Source organism: Ascaphus truei, chromosome 6 (assembly GCF_040206685.1).
Source record: "Ascaphus truei isolate aAscTru1 chromosome 6, aAscTru1.hap1, whole genome shotgun sequence".
NCBI classification, from domain to species: domain Eukaryota; kingdom Metazoa; phylum Chordata; class Amphibia; order Anura; family Ascaphidae; genus Ascaphus; species Ascaphus truei.
In genome coordinates, this window is record NC_134488.1 from 121,372,043 (window position 1) to 121,389,834 (window position 17,792).

Here is a 17,792-nt window from a genome sequence, read left to right on the forward strand (position 1 = left end):
ATGGGGAGAGAGAGACACAGAATGGGGAGAGAGAGAGACAGAATGGGGAGAGAGACAGAATGGGAAAAGGGAGAGAGAATGGAGGGAGGGGGTGTGGAAGAATGGCGGGATGGGGAGAGAGAATGGATGTGTGTGTGAGAGAAGGGGTGGGAGGGGGTTCAGACAGGGGTGGAAAGACAGAAAGGGGAGGGGTGCAGTTGAATATTTTTTTTTAATGTGTTATGTTTTTTTATTTCTGGTCACCCTAACTAATTAGTGTTTGCACTTTCACATTTCAGACTCCTGGTCCAAATTTCCTGTTTTTTTCCTTGTCCAGAGATCACATTTTCTGGTCAAATGTCCCTGTCCAAAAAAGTATTTAAAAGGCGATCAGTAGATTCCCTTCTTTCTGTTTGTGTTCTGCAGGGAATAAACTTGCTGCAGTCCATGTGCGAGGCTCTGTATGTGTGTTATGCATTGTATGTGTGTGTGTGTGTGTGTGTGTGTGTGTGTGTGTGTGTGTGTGTGTGTGTGTGTGTGTAGCCATGGCTGGTTTCTTGCTACCATTCTACCCTCACTGGCTTGCAAGTCCTGGTAAGAGCAGGCAGTGCCAGTACTAATCATGGGTTTTCCCCACACAGGTAGTCCCTTGAGTGACAGGGGAGGAGGTGTGACTAGGTCCGTGTTCTGCCCAATCCTGGGTTCAGACCTAGTACCTTCCCCTTACTGTACTTAAGGGAGGTGCAACCCAAAATTCAGTAGTGTCTCTACCGTTGAGAGAGACAAGGTATCACACAGGACTGCTGTGCACTGGCAGGCCCTGGTCCTCTTCCCTAAGGGGGAGAGGGAGTGATTACCTATTCCCCTGGTCCTGTTAGAGGGCTGGGGAAGAGCAGGGACTGCTGTGGGGGCCCCCGACCTGTAGTGAAGGTCCAGGGACCATCCTGAGTTTGGGAGATCAGAACAGAGAATGTGTTAGGCAGAGAACTGCCGTGTGCTGTGAAGTGTACAGGCATAAATCTGTTCCAGTTGAATATACCTCCTCAACAAGAAAAAAACAAAAAAAGTATAAAAGCGCCGAATGGGTTGGTATTTGAATATGGGCACTGGAGCAAAAATAAAAAAGAAAATATCACAAAAACAAAAACAAAACCAAAAAAGGCATGTGACATGAACCAGTCCGGTGCAAATGAGTGTTTGCTGATGTTATATTAAAATTGAAAATTGAAGTAATCACAACCCGATGGTGAGTGCAGCTTCTGATAATAGGGAACCCCCAGTCCCTAGTGTGGGCGTAACAACAAGAAAGAAAAAAGTGAGAAGCGCAGACAGTGGGGGTTGTGATTAAACTAGAATTTCTTTATTAAATAAACTAGTCCTAGGAAAACCCCTCTAGGACAACAATGTGAAATCAATACATAAATAGTAATTTAAAAGTAGTGCTGATGGAATGGATAAGCGGTACCAGTTTATCAGTCTCCAGGGGATTGAAAACGGGAATTACCCGATAGACAGTCTTGGTCCTTTGGATAGTGCACTGCCCGGGCAGGTAATGGTGAAGAGGGGTACCCCAGGGTTGAGACAGTGTTGGAATAGCTCACCCTTTAAATACTGCAGATCCTTGGCGGTCCTGCTGTCCCTCAATTCACGGAAACCGCTCCGGTACACACAGCATGGATGTGCTGTTACTCGCGATACCACGCAGCCCTCCGGGTGTCCGGGTCTGATGTCACTTCCGGCTGTGACGCACAGACCCTTCCCGGTAGTCTCTGGGCTCCGTTCTTCAGCGCTCCACCTCCTGATGGTACAGTGACCACACAGACAGCGCAGCAAGTGGTATTAACGCGTTTGAAGGAAGCGGTTAATACCACTTGCTGCGCTGTCTGTGTGGTCACTGTACCATCAGGAGGTGGAGCGCTGAAGAACGGAGCCCAGAGACTACCGGGAAGGGTCTGTGCGTCACAGCCGGAAGTGACATCAGACCCGGACACCCGGAGGGCTGCGTGGTATCGCGAGTAACAGCACATCCATGCTGTGTGTACCGGAGCGGTTTCCGTGAATTGAGGGACAGCAGGACCGCCAAGGATCTGCAGTATTTAAAGGGTGAGCTTTTCCAACACTGTCTCAACCCTGGGGTACCCCTCTTCACCATTACCTGCCCGGGCAGTGCACTATCCAAAGGACCAAGACTGTCTATCGGGTAATTCCCGTTTTCAATCCCCTGGAGACTGATAAACTGGTACCGCTTATCCATTCCATCAGCACTACTTTTAAATTACTATTTATGTATTGATTTCACATTGTTGTCCTAGAGGGGTTTTCCTAGGACTAGTTTATTTAATAAAGAAATTCTAGTTTAATCACAACCCCCACTGTCTGCGCTTCTCACTTTTTTCTTTCTTGTTGAATATACCTCCTGCATGGTGTGTGATCTTACTGGGGGGAGTGGTAACTGTTTCTACCGTAGGAGGCTGTGTACCATGGAGTAAATGTCACGTGTATATACCCCAGAAGCCTGTCCTGCAGTCGCGACAACCACTCAGCCTCTTGTGAACCAACAGGTAGCATGCATCATACACCTGGAAACAGGGGGATCTCCCAGCGGCTGGGGGAAACACCATTACATGTGAGCTGCACATTGTGCATGTATGTATGTATGTCTTTATTATATAAAAATATATATTTTTATATTTATATAGCTATATATATATATATATATTGTGCGTGTGTTATACATTGTATGTGTGTGTTATATATTGTGTGTGTGTTACACATTGTGTCTGTGTGAGTTATACATTGTACTGTATGTGTGTGTTACATATTGTGTGTGTGCGCGTTATACATTGTGTGTGTGTGTGCGCGTGTTTCTCAGCACCGACAGGGTGCAGTGAGGGGCAGGGGGAACAGGAAGGGACATGGAGGGAGGGACATGGAGGGAGGGACATGGGGGGAGGGCAGTGAGCAATCTCAGAGAGAAAACAACCATAGTGCAGATAAAAAATAACAGATTTATCAATCGAAAGATCACAAATGGAGGCTTACGGCAATCCGAGAAATAAAAGCATTGGAACAGCTGGGTCTTTGCTGCGTCGCAGCTCTCCTTGCCTGGTACACACTGCAACCGCTGCCGGGTACGTCACTTCCGGATCGTGACGTCACGGCTCACCGGAACACAGGACACCGGAACACAGGACACCGCCGAAAATCCCACTGCTTCTCTCCTCTTCCAAGATGGCTGACAAGCCGGACTCTTCGCGTTTCGACGTAATGACTCCTGATGAAGCCGTCATTACGTCGAAACGCTGGAGTTCATCTTCCAGACTTTTGAAACAGTCTTTCTACAGGGTTGAGTGATAAGTTGTTTTTGCCCTTTTTATTGACTATTTTATTTGTTTTATTTGTTTTATTCACTGTTCACTGTTGTTTAAACATTTTGTTTATTTATTTCTTATTGATATTTTTCACACCACTGCTTTTGGGTGTAGTAGAGCGCCATCTAGCGTTCTTTATTTACTGTCGGGAGGGCAGTGAGGCATGGGAGGGACATAAGGGGGGACAAGTGAATGCGACAAAGGGGGAGAAGTGGAGGGAGGGGGGAGATACAGCAGACAGGGAGTAGAGGGGAGGCAGTGGGGGACAAGAGGCAGTGTGGGGACACAGGGGGGAGGTGGGGGACAGGGAGTTACAAGTAGTGGGAAGCAGCAATGGGTGATCCCTACCTTTGTGTGCTCCACATGTAAAGCTCTCAGCACTTCAGTCAGGTAGTCAGCTCAGTGGAGAGATGGTGGGGTGAGGGATTGAGGGATAGAGCCCACTCCAACCCTCTACACATCACAAGAGGAGAGGATTGGCTGTCACGTCCTCTCCTAGTCCCTGAGCACAGCCCGGGCCTCTCCATCAAGGCAGCAAGTGTGAGTGACTGACTCTGGTTTGTGGCCCCGTCCATAAGCATCGATGTCATCACGCATGCGCACTTTACTTACGGGTTTTGTCCCAGTAAAATGAAAAATAAAACATGGAGACCCCCTGCTCTTCTTCCTCCTGGCATCAGAGGCTGAGTCCCATGTGCCGCTGACCGCGCTCATGCTTGGAGAGTGGTGACGTCAGCAACTCTCCAAGCATGAGCGCCGGGTGTCCTTGCTATTTCGTAAGCGCGCGCGGGGGGGCGTTGCAGGCAAACTGAGCTCGGTTCAAAGTCAGATTTTTTTTGTTTACGCAAGCGCCAAGTGTGGGTGAGCGTCCGTGCCCGCGCGCTCTGCGAGAACGGGGACATAACATTTGAAATAGCCAGAAGCAACATTGCCAAGCACCGCGCGGTCAGCGCGCTCAGCGCGCTCAGCGGCACAGGGGACTCAGCCTGAGGATGGATGGCAAAGCCCTGCCTTTTGTAACATTTGCCCCCCCTCAGTTACGTAGCAGATTAAAGGGTGGTCTTAACTTTAGACAGAGCCATCCCTACAGGGTGACTTCTTCTGGCAACTTCCAGATGCAGGGCGTGACTAGGCACCTACGCTTTAAACTGATACATTAAATATGTTACATGGAAATAGTTACATACTAGGACTTAACAGAGATTTAACCCCTTAATCCTCTTAGGGACCAGAACTCACTAGGACCACATTTTGGCATTCCCCTAAGGGTGCTACACATATACAGTAGAGGCAACTCTTATTCGAACAAAAACCAGTGGCAATCCCCAAAAAACCCAGGAAACACCCAGGTACATTCTGAATACATGCCTGAAACTTTCCTTAAACTAGCCCCAGCATTTCTGCATTGATTAATGGCCTATCAGATTAACAGCGGGGGTCCCTGCAGTCCCATTCAAACTGAATTGGACTGGCAGGGATCCCTGCTGTGTTAATCCTATGGGTCGTTAGTCAATGCAGAAATACCTTAAACGTGCCTCAAACTAGCCCAGAACATACCCAGCACATACCCAGCACATACCCAGCACATACCCAGAATGTAACCCGGCTAGTTTACGGCAAATGCTAGAATAAACGTTGCCTCTACTGTAGTTAGGGTGAGCAGATTTCTAAAAGTAAAAACGGGGACACATCATCTTTTTTTTTTTTTTTAAACAATTTACATTACTTAAAAGTAAATATTATAATGGTATTTGTCTAAAAGCATCCCCAATGATTCTGCATCATAGGCTAAAACTCTGAAAATCCCTTCACTTCTCAAAGCTGATCCTCAATCAGTAAAGACTGACATTTTGGCAACTTGCCAAGTTTCATTTACAGCTAGTGAGCAGTTCTCAGACAGGAGGTGATTGGACAGGAGGCACCAGCCAAGAATTGATTCCTCCCCCTCCTGGCCTGCAGCCAGACACTGACTCCTTCCCCTCTGTGCCTGCAGCCAGACACTGAGTCCTACCCCTCTGTGCCTGCAGCCAGACACTGACTCCTCCCCCTCCCTGCAGCCAGACACTGACTGCTTCCCCTCTGTGCCTGCAGCCAGACACTGACTCCTCCCCCTCCCTGCAGCCAGACACTGACTGCTTCCCCTCTGTGCCTGCAGCCAGACACTGACTCCTCCCCCTCCCTGCAGCCAGACACTGACTCCTCCCCCTCCCTGCAGCCAGACACTGACTACTCCCCCTCCTGGCCTGCAGCCAGACACTGACTGCTTCCCCTCTGTGCCTGCAGCCAGACACTGACTCCTCCCCCTCCCTGCAGCCAAACACTGACTGCTTCCCCTCTGTGCCTGCAGCCAGACACTGACTCCTCCCCCTCCCTGCAGCCAGACACTGACTCCTTCCCCTCTGTGCCTGCAGCCAGACACTGAGTCCTACCCCTCTGTGCCTGCAGTCGGACACTGACTCCTCCCCCTCCCTGCAGCCAGACACTGACTGCTTCCCCTTTGTGCCTGCAGCCAGACACTGACTCCTCCCCCTCCCTGCAGCCAGACACTGACTACTCCCCCTCCTGGCCTGCAGCCAGACACTGACTGCTTCCCCTCTGTGCCTGCAGCCAGACACTGACTCCTCCCCCTCCCTGCAGCCAGACACTGACTGCTTCCCCTCTGTGCCTGCAGCCAGACACTGACTCCTCCCCCTCCCTGCAGCCAGACACTGACTACTCCCCCTCCTGGCCTGCAGCCAGACACTGACTCCTTCCCCTCTGTGCCTGCAGCCAGACACTGACTCCTCCCCCTCCCTTCCTGCAGCCAGACACTGACTCCTCCCCCTCCCTGCCTGCAGCCAGACACTGACTCCTCCCCTCCCTGCAGCCAGACACTGACTCCTCCCCTCTCTCCCTGCAGCCAGACACTGACTCCTCCCCTCCCTCCCTGCAGCCAGACACTGACTCCTCCCCTCCCTGCAGCCAGACACTGACTACTCCTCCTTCCTGCAGCAGCCAGACACTGACTCCTCCCCCTCCCTGTCGCAGCCAGACACTGACTCCTCCCCCTCCCTCCCTGCAGCCAGACACTGACTCCTCCCCCTTCCTGTAGCCAGACACTGACTCCTCCCCTCCCTCCCTGCAGCCAGACACTGACTCCTCCTCCTTGGGCTGGGATTATACTAAAAAAACACGGTCACGTGGCACAAAAACAAAAAACATGGATCCAATTGAGGTAAACATACCTCGAGCGCCCTGCGCGCCGCTTGGCACTGCAGGGCGGCAGACTGGAGAGGAGACAGAGGAATTTGTTCTTCGGAGGCGATGGATGGGTCACGTGAGCAGTTCAGCCAATGAGGGAGAACCGCTCACGGCCCCACCTACGGTCTCCTCTAGTTCTCTCCTCTCCTGAATCCTCTGCCGGTACAAGCTACTTCTCAGCGGCAGCGTGAGGGTGACGTCACCAGATCGCGCTGCCGCCCAGCGGCATCTGATATAATCAAAGCCTTACAATAATAATCTAAAGACTGTCAGAAATAAAAGTGAGAAAATTGAACATATCAATTGCTTTTTGCCCAATGCGCTGCCACCATAATGATTAATGTGGATAAATGAATATTATTTACCTTTTCTCCTAATAAAGGGTGAAGCAGGAAGGGGAAGCCTGACAACGTATTTATGGTGGATTCTGAATGAATTTTGAAAAGGGTTAAATTCAGTATAATAAATAGACTGGCATGAATCTGATCAAACTGTAATAGTTATTAAAGGTTATGGGCTCTGGGGAAGAAGTTACACAAAAGTGATAGTTCTAGGTCTGCAATTAAGGGCAGGAAATAAAACAGTTGCAGCAATCTGCTTTAACTTCGTTTAATAATTCATTTGCTTCAAACAAATCTTTTACATCTTTTTCTCCCTGCTTCCCCCCGGTGCTCCCCGCTGTCCCCCCTGCTTTCCTCCGTGCCCCCCCCCCTCCCCCTTTGCTCCTTGCTTCCCCCCTCCCCCCCTGTGCTTCCTGATTCCCCCTGTGCTCCCCGTCATTCTGTGGACAGAACTGATAATAGTCCGCAGGACAGGTGGGCCCCACATTTGCTAAAGCCGCCCTTCCTGTTGGGGTGGGGAAACTGAGAATAAATGGTAGAGGTTGCCATGTGAACACTCTACCCCAGGCTTTGGGCCTTTTTATATAACAGGTCCCCTCTTACCTCCTGGCCGGGAGGGGGGACAGCTGCAGAGTTGACGAAGTTCTGGGGCGGACCGCCGGTGCAGGGCGCCGCCATCTTGGTTGCCTGCACATGCGCAGTGCGATCCTCGCGCATGTGCAGTAGAAATTAGGACGGCGGTCATTAGGGAACGGCTCCGCATGGGACTACAAGTCCCAGCAGCCCCAGGGGCTGCTCATCACGTGGCACAGACAGCCAATAGGGCTGCGGAATCCCCAGAATGCAGATAGATATTTGGTGCGCTAACGACAGCACGCCATTCGGAAGGAGGGGAGCAACCATTGAGGTTGTGTCCAGGGAGCAGTGCTCCTCTAGATTAGGCCTAGGTTTGCCTCTTAGGCCCTAGCTAGGCCCCGGCTCCCTGTAGCTTGATTGCTGTAGGGAAGGTCCCAGATAGGGACACTTACCCAATAGCAATATAGTATTAGTATACCGGTGACAGACGCCATGCGCTGGGCGTGGCCAGTGGTCTGGGACCAGACCATAGGCCATACTGACCGCTGGAGCTCCCTTAGGAGGCGGACGCATTCACCAGAGGACCGGACAGACTCGCGTCGTGGGCTCACTCAGTTGGCCGATGGATCAACCCTCTTCAATTACCCTGATCTGGCCAGAGATCAGTAAGGTACCCACGTTCACCAACAAATCTCACACAGGGGGTAGTGCTACTCCACGTACTTTGCTCTGTGGACACAGGTGTGGCTAGGTACCCAGGGTACCCTCAGTACTTTGGGGGAGGGACTCCACCAGGGTGATATATATACCATGTGGGTATTGTATTGTGGCGCCTTGTACAGTTATCGCGGTTATATAGTTCTTTATGTGTGGGTCAGTAAATATAGTTAAGTATACCCGTGTGTGTATATTTATTCACTGATTGCATTGGGTTCCTGTGAGGGGTTATCCTGCAGCGCTGGGATCCCTCCCAGGTGGAGCGGGATACACAATTAAAAGAAGATAGTCATTTTGAGTGGAAACTGCTCCTTTAAATCATTTCATGCTAATCTGTGGGCCACGTAAGATATAAAATATATTGTATTGAATCAGAGAAGTACAATTGTAGCTGTACGATGTGACTATAAGTGAAGACGCATATTAAAGGGAATTTTTAAGGCCTAAAGGTATCAGGTTTCCACGCCTCGCTAATGAATTCAAAGAACATCCTGTTTGAATGTGTATGCTCCAGTCATGAGATGATGTACTGTAATACTCATACAGCTGATGTCTTGCTCTGCCAGTCATGTTTGCCACAAGGGGCTGAGAGACAACACCTCACTTTGCCATTATTTCATGTCGGTCCTTTTAGGATGACACGGTGCCGTAAACAGGGTGACCAGATTTCCAAAAGTCAAAACCGGGACGCAATAAAAATGTATTTCGAAAAGAAATGTCGTCGCTTAAAAATAAATATTATAATGGTATTTGTCCAATAGCGGCCCCATTTATACTGTTTTATTCATTTCTCCCTCACCCCTCCAAGTCTTTTCCCTCTCACCTCACCTCCTCCACTATCTCTCACACAGACACACAGACACACACAGACTCCCTCCCCCCAGTCTGTATGTCTCCCCCACACAGGTAGCCTTTGTCTCAGGAAGGGGCCGCGCCCCCAAAACGTTCCTGTAGCTCTTCCTATTACTATGCAGTAACACTTAGAAATTGTTTGCAGTACAGTACCAACATATCACTCCCCCCAGGTGTGTGTGTGTCTCTCTCCCCAGGTCTGTGTATCTTTCTCTCCCCCGGTGTGTGTGTATGTGTCTCTCTCTCTCTCCCCCCCAGGACTAGTGTTTGTGTACTAGTATCTCTCTCTCTCTCTATCTCCCCATGTCTGTGTGTGTTTGTGTATCTCTCTCTCTCTCTCTCCCCAGGTCTATGTGTGTGTGTGTGTGTGTGTGTGTTTGTGTATCTCTCTCTCTCCCCAGGTCTGTGTGTGTTTGTGTATCTTTCTCTCTCCCCAGGTCTGTGTGCATTTGTGTATCTCTCTCTCTCCCCAGGTCTGTGTGTATGTGTGTGTGTGTGTGTGTGTGTGTGTATCTCTCTCACCCCAGGTCTGTGTGTGTCTCTCTCTCTCCAGGTCTGTGTGTGTGTGTCTCTCTCCCCTGGTCTGTGTGTGTGTGTGTGTATCTCTCTCCCCAGGTCTGTGTGTGTGTATCTCTCTCCCCTGGTCTGTGTGTGTGTATCTCTCTCCCCAGGTCTGTGTGTGTGTGTATCTCTCTCCCCAGCTCTGTTTGTGTTTGTGTATCTCTCTCTCTCTCTCCCCCCAGGTCTGTGTGACGGTGAAGGGGTGACCAGGCCTTCAATAAAGATATTATGCCCAGCTGGTTACCTCTGAGCCCTATTTCAGGTTTTAGAATGTCTGCTCTTCAACCTGTGTATTGTACCTGCAATGAATGTATTGTATGACAATAAAGATTTTATGTGTGTTTTACCTTTCCAGGAGTGCTAATCAGTGGAGATTCTCAGGCTATGAGTTTCAAGGGGGGGGGGGGTTGCAGTAAAAGTGTTGTCGGACTGTGTCTAGGTAGAAGGGGCCCACAGTTGCTGGTTACCCCAAAAATGTATCCGGGAATCAGGTTAGATTCCAAGGGACATATAGACACATCACTCCGGTCAAGATCCTCCCTTGAAAAGTTACGAGACATACCGCCAGGTTTCCCTGCTTCAGCACAGACCAGAAAGGCAAATGAGGGCATAGGGATTTGTATACCCCGGGTACAGTCAAGGTTCCTTAAGTTAGTGAGGGTCCCCCAATATATACCCAGGTACCCCAGAATCAGTATAGAGGTTCTGGGGGTTTTCTCCAACTGTATATTAAGTTGCAAGGGGTTTTATGAAACCTAAGTCCTTGTTTCAGTAAAGGAAAGAGATACAGCCCTGAGAGTGCGCCTAAGCGTTTTTTGGTTCTAATGAGAATTAGGTTTCCTTACGGGAAGGAGCTTCAGCTCTGAGATTGAAGCTAAACATCTTTTCATTTCTCTGTAGGACTTAGAAGAAAATGGGAAATATTTTTTATGTTTCATAAAATGTTTAATAGCCATGTGGCTATCAGGTTTTTACAGTCTATCTCAGGTTTACAGTGTATGATGGATATGGCTAGTGGGATTAAACGTATATAGTCCCATTCTACCCCTCATTGCCCAAAAGACTTAGACAAAGTAAAAAGTGTAAAAGTATATTTTTATTAAACTGAGATGTTTGTAAATGCATTATACTTATAAGCTGGGACTTAAGACGGTACTCTGAGGGGGGCTAGTGGGCTACCAGTTTGTGATGCTACTGAGTCTGCTCTTTGTCCGTACTTCAAAGTCACAGATGCTGCCAGAGGTGTTAAAGCCATTTGGGCAGGATAGTTAGGAGGAGTACCCTCGTCCGGGAAACAATGCCAGTCATCGTGGCCAGCAGTTGCTTTCCCAGACTGCGAGGCACCTAACCCAGCGGGTGGCTTCTGAATGACAAATGGCTAGGGTGGCAAACTCACGCATGCCCTCGGTACATTCAGAAGAACCGCTGGCCTGGCTTTGGAAGACTGGCAGCCCTCTGATTGGCTGGTTGTAAAGTTCCCAGGCTCGGATTGGTTGTAGTATTTCCTGAATGAATCTGAAATACTATAAGAAACCCAGCAGCCAATCCGGTCCTCAGATTCTAAGCGCCAAGACAGCAGCGGCAAATTTGAACTCACCAAAAGATGCTCTTGGAGAAATAGACGCGAGCCGGCTTCAGAAAATTTCTTGCCTTGAAATTTCCAAGTCCCACTTTTCGGGGCCAGGTTCTGAAAAGAACGTAGCAGTCACGGCTGGAACTACACACCGAAAAGAGTACCAGGACGTTTGGTACTTTCTCCCGTTCAAGGGGAATTGGTATCTCCGGAAGAGATACAGCGGTGGCGTCTGGAAACGCATGCTGAATTGAGTTCCAGGACTTTTGCGGGTAACTCCCGGTCAACCTAGAGACTTTTTGTTTCTGTGCTATTTCAACTAGGAATATGGAGAACAGAAAGCGCACTAGCAAAAACGCTGACGTTCGAAACGCGTTGGATGGGTCTCTTGTCACATTAAAGTGCCCTTTTAAATTATTTTTCTTTTTGGGTCCTTCCTGCTCCGTTTTTGCTAGTGCGCTTTTTGTTCTCCATATTCCTGTTATACTGCATATCTGTAGCTGCACAGCTTGCCTACCACTACCACTACCACTACCAGGATGTGAGTATTGCTGAATGAGACTGAGGGTGAATGGGCTGGTACCATCTACAGTACCACCTGTCTTCAGGAGGATAGTACCCATATCATTGCACATTAAGTACTATTTATACTTATTAGTACCCTGGTTTAGTGGTTTGGCTTATTTTACTTTTTACACCTGCATTGGAGCGCTTTAGCCTATTTTTCCCTATTTCAACTAGGAAAGGTTAGTTTTGTAGCCCAGACCCCAGTAAGTGTGTTTTCGCCTGTATATTGTAATCCATTGTGTGTATGTCTGTTTCAAAGGTGTAAATCCCTGGTCTCCCGTGACAGACTGTGTCTCTCCAGACCCTACCTGTCATGGGAGCATTGGGGGGGGGGGGGGTCGGGGAGGAGGGCAGTCCATCTTTAGCCCTGGTAGCAGACAGCAGAAGTATCCAGTGCTTACTGAAAGTCTCCTCTTCTGCTAAACCCACTCCCATCATCTACCAGGCCAATCGTCTGCTCTGCTCTCCTCCCCCCCCCACCCTTCTCTGCTGCAAACCCCACCCCCATCATCTACCAGGCCAATCGTCTGCTCTGCTCTCCTCCCCCCCACCCTTCACTGCTGCTAACCCCACCCCCATCATCTACCAGGCCAATCATCTACTCTGCTCTCCTCCCCCCCCACCCTTCTCTGCTGCTAAACCCACTCCCATCATCTACCAGGCCAATCGTCTGCTCTGCTCTCCTCCCCCCCCACCCTTCTCTGCTGCTAACCCCACCCCCATCATCTACCAGGCCAATCGTCTGCTCTGCTCTCCTCCCCCCCCACCCTTCTCTGCTGCTAACCCCACCCCCATCATCTACCAGGCCAATCGTCTGCTCTGCTCTCCTCCCCCCCCACCCTTCACTGCTGCTAAACCCACTCCCATCATCTACCAGGCCAATCGTCTGCTCTGCTCTCCTCCCCCACCACCCTTCTCTGCTGCTAAACCCACTCCCATCATCTACCAGGCCAATCGTCTGCTCTGCTCTCCTCCCCCCCCACCCTTCTCTGCTGCTAACCCCACCCCCATCATCTACCAGGCCAATCGTCTGCTCTGCTCTCCTCCCCCCCACCCTTCACTGCTGCTAACCCCACCCCCATCATCTACCAGGCCAATCATCTACTCTGCTCTCCTCCCCCCCACCCTTCTCTGCTGCTAAACCCACTCCCATCATCTACCAGGCCAATCGTCTGCTCTGCTCTCCTCCCCCCCCACCCTTCACTGCTGCTAAACCCACTCCCATCATCTACCAGGCCAATCGTCTGCTCTGCTCTCCTCCCCCCCCCACCCTTCTCTGCTGCTAAACCCACTCCCATCATCTACCAGGCCAATCATCTACTCTGCTCTGCTCTCCTCCCCCCCACCCTTCACTGCTGCTAACCCCACCCCCATCATCTACCAGGCCAATCATCTACTCTGCTCTGCTGTCCTCCCCACCGGCATCTGCTCTTCTCCCCACCGTTATCCCGTTCTGTGAAAACCGGGCCCACCAGGACACATCATAAACAACCGGGACTGTCCAGGCTCAACGGGACGTCTGGTCACCCTAGCCTTAAAGTCAGTCCTAAAACTCCCCCTCCCCCCCAACAGGTCAGGTTTTCAGGATATCCCAGCTATTGCACAGGTGGTTCAGAGGCTCTGATTGAGCCACCTGTGCTGAAGCAGGGACTAATTGAGCCACCTGTGCTGAAGCTGCGACTGATTGAACCACCTGTCAAAAAGTGAGCCTCTGATTGAGCCACCTGTGCTAAAGCAGGGATTGATTGAGCCACTTGTGCTGAAGCTGGGTGCTGAAGCAGGAAACCTGTCAACGGCCCTGCCTTGCTTATTCTGTTTCTACAGTATGTGTAAAGAGGTCACTGTACTAGACATAACCCAGTACCTTGCAGAACGGCCATAACGCATGTGAAACCATAACTTAGAACATGGATAGCTAGTGTGTAAGTGCACAATAAACTGTACATGAATATAACACATTTTCTTTAATACAGCTCAGTACTCTCTCATGACCCTGTGCAGGACGTGGGATCTTGGGGGTTTACTCCTTCACTCCTGACATAACTTATGGTCATCTACTCATATAACTGTTAATGAGGACCATGACAGGAACACCCATATCACTTCCCTATCTGAGAAAATAGGAACAGGCAACCTACCCTTTACTAAGTATTTACAATGCTATATACATTGTGAGACCCCTCTGCTTCTCCCCTCTAGGGATTTGAACCTCTCACTACTCCCTGTGTCCAGCTACACAGCTCCAGTTACACACGGCTCGTATACTGGCTGTTTGGCGGTTATGCCATTTTTGTTTTCTGACTTAGGTTGCCCTATTGATATATTTATGTGATACTATTCTACAACTACCTAGTACTTGGTCTGATACAGACATGTCTACTATTTTCCTACATTAGAGGTTATACTTAGCGGATTATCTGTTCATTGAATGTGGATACTAGTATTATAGGTTACTGAGTTGATACATTATATGCATATACTTCATGGCAACTTAGTAGCAACTGTCCGTGTGTTTAGTTCATTTTATAACCACCACGGAGTCACCCATACTGTATAGTGGTTAATACCAAGCCCATTACTTGGTACCAGGGTCTGCAGGGTATGTACCTATTAGGTGTTGTTATATTATACATGTTTAGGAGTTTACTAGCATTAGGCTGGTGTATAATAACACTCTCTCCTCTCCTAAGCACATTACTAGGAGAAATTTTAACCTCGTTCATTTTGTATGTATTCACTATCTTTATTTTGATGCTATTAAACTTTTTTTTATTTTGATATTGATTTTAGTCCTTGTTGGACAAGTTGTGAGTACGTTCCCATAGAGTAGCGACGTGGCTGTTTTTTAGAGGGAATTATTCTCTTTGGACTATTGGTCCTTGATATATATTTTTCCACAGTGAGTGCATAGGGGGGATCTTGTTGGCCCCTTCTGGGACCAAATTGTAAATACATCTCATCATCATCTCTCCTCCTCCCCCTCATTATCATCCCCATCATCAGCTTTCCCCACCATCATCACCACCATCACCAGCTTCTCCCCCTCATCATCATCTCTCCCCTTCCTCATCTTTATCTCTCCCCCTTCTCATAATCACCAGCTATCCTGCTCATCATCATCATCATCACCATCATCAGCTCTCCCCCTCATCATCACCATCATCTCTCCCCCTCATCATCACCACCATCACCAGCTCTCCCCCTCATCATCACATCATCACTTCATCAGCACATCTCTCCCTCATCATCTCTCCCCCTCATAACCTCTGCCCTTCATCATCACCTCATCAGCACATCTCTCCCCATCATCTTTCCCACTCATCAGCACATCTGCCCCTCATCATCATCTCTTCCCCTCATCAACGCTCCCCTTCATCATCACCTCATCAGCACATCTGCCCCTCATCATCATCTCTCCCCCTCATCATCACATCTCTCCCCATCATCTCTCCCACTCATCAGCACATCTGCCCCTCATCAACTCTCCCCTTCATCATCACCTCATCAGCACATCTCCCCCCCATTATCACCTCTCCCCTCATCATCACCAGATTTCCCCCTCATCATCACCACCACCATCACCTCTCCCCCTCATCATCACATCTCCCCCTCATCATCCTCATCCTCTCCCCCCTCCTCCCCCATGCCTACCTGTAGGTGGTAATAGTGACAGGCAGGAGGAGATGATTTGTGGTGCTGGGCCCCCAGGTTAAACAGAAGATAAGCAGGCAGAAGAACCAGCAGCTGTTACACAGGCAGAGCAGGACAGCAGGGGAGGAGCGCGCTCTAGTGGTCTGACCTGGAAGTCTTTCTTACTTCCGGTGTGTGCTGCTAGTGTGCGCTCTTTCCCTGCTGTCCCGCTCTGCGGGTGTAACAGCTGCTACTGTCTCTGCTGGCTTAATGCCGGGGGCCCGCCACTGCATACCACCCCGCCTGTCTGCAGAGAGAGATGGGCCGCCGACAGGGGTGGGGGAGAGCGGCCCCCCCAAGGGCGCGGACCAATGGGCTTTTCACGGGCTGCCCTCGCTATAGCTACGCCCCTGGTATTTTGAGCAGCACACTTACAGACACTGACCAGCGCAGACTCACAATGACCAGCACAACTTCTCATATACTATATCAGCACAGACTCACACTGACCAGCGCAGACTCACACTGACCAGCACAACTTCTCATATACTATATCAGCACAGACTCACACTGACCAGCGCAGACTCACACTGACCAGCGCAGACTCACACTGACCAGCGCAGACTCACTGACCAGCGCAGACTCACACTGACCAGCGCAGACTCACATTGACCAGAACACTCACACTGACCAGCACAACTTCTCATATACTATATCAGCACAGACTCACACTGACCAGCGCAGACTCACACTGACCAGCACAACTTCTCATATACTATATCAGCACAGACTCACACTGACCAGCGCAGACTCACACTGACCAGCGCAGACTCACACTGACCAGCGCAGACTCACTGACCAGCGCAGACTCACACTGACCAGCGCAGACTCACATTGACCAGAACACTCACACTGACCAGCACAACTTCTCATATACTATATCAGCACAGACTCACACTGACCAGCGCAGACTCACACTGACCAGCACAACTTCTCATATACTATATCAGCGCAGACTCGCACTGACCAGCGCAGACTCACACTGACCAGCGCAGACTCACACTGACCAGCGCAGACTCACACTGACCAGCGCAGACTCACACTGACCAGCACAGACTCACACTGACCAGCACAGACTCACACTGACCAGCGCTGACTCACACTGACCAGCGCAGACTCACACTGACCAGCACAACTTCTCATATACTATATCAGCACAGACTCACACTGACCAGCGCAGACTCACACTGACCAGCACAACTTCTCATATACTATATCAGCACAGACTCACACTGACCAGCGCAGACTCACACTGACCAGCGCAGACTCACACTGACCAGCGCAGACTCACACTGACCAGCACAACTTCTCATATACTATATCAGCGCAGACTCACACTGACCAGCGCAGACTCACACTGACCAGCGCAGACTCACACTGACCAGCGCAGACTCGCTGACCAGCGCAGACTCACTGACCAGCGCAGACTCACACTGACCAGCGCAGACTCACTGACCAGCGCAGTCTCACACTGACCAGCACAGACTCACACTGACCAGCACAACTTCTCATATACTATATCAGCACAGACTCACACTGACCAGCGCAGACTCACACTGACCAGCGCTGACTCACACTGACCAGCACAACTTCTCATATACTATATCAGCACAGACTCACACTGACCAGCGCAGATTCACACTGACCAGCGCAGACTCACACTGACCAGCACAACTTCTCATATACTATATCAGCACAGACTCACACTGACCAGCGCAGATTCACACTGACCAGCGCAGACTCACAATGACCAGCACAACTTCTCATATACTATATCAGCACAGACTCGCACTGACCAGCGCAGACTCGCACTGACCAGCGCAGACTCGCACTGACCAGCGCAGACTTGCACTGACCAGCGCAGACTCGCACTGACCAGCGCAGACTCGCACTGACCAGCGCAGACTCACACTGACCAGCGCAGACTCACAATGACCAGCACAACTTCTCATATACTATATCAGCACAGACTCGCACTGACCAGCGCAGACTCGCACTGACCAGCGCAGACTCGCACTGACCAGCGCAGACTTGCACTGACCAGCGCAGACTCGCACTGACCAGCGCAGACTCGCACTGACCAGCGCAGACTCACACTGACCAGCGCAGACTCACACTGACCAGCACAGACTCACACTGACCAGCGCAGACTCACACTGACCAGCACAACTTCTCATATACTATATCAGCACAGACTCACACTGACCAGCACAGACTCACACTGACCAGTACAACTTCTCATATACTATATCAGCACAGACTCGCACTGACCAGCGCAGACTCGCACTGACCAGCGCAGACTCGCACTGACCAGCGCAGACTCGC

General features: G+C 50.2%; 1 long non-coding RNA gene across 1 annotated transcript in view; it reads right to left on the bottom strand.

Moving 5' to 3' along the window:
* Positions 1–15,543, bottom strand: part of LOC142496565 (uncharacterized) — a 62,103-nt gene extending 46,560 nt beyond the window's left edge. The window contains exon 1 of the long non-coding RNA XR_012802059.1: positions 15,429–15,543. This is a non-coding gene — a long non-coding RNA (uncharacterized LOC142496565). The remainder of the gene's footprint in view (positions 1–15,428) is intronic.
* Between the last annotated feature and the right edge of the window lie 2,249 nt (positions 15,544–17,792).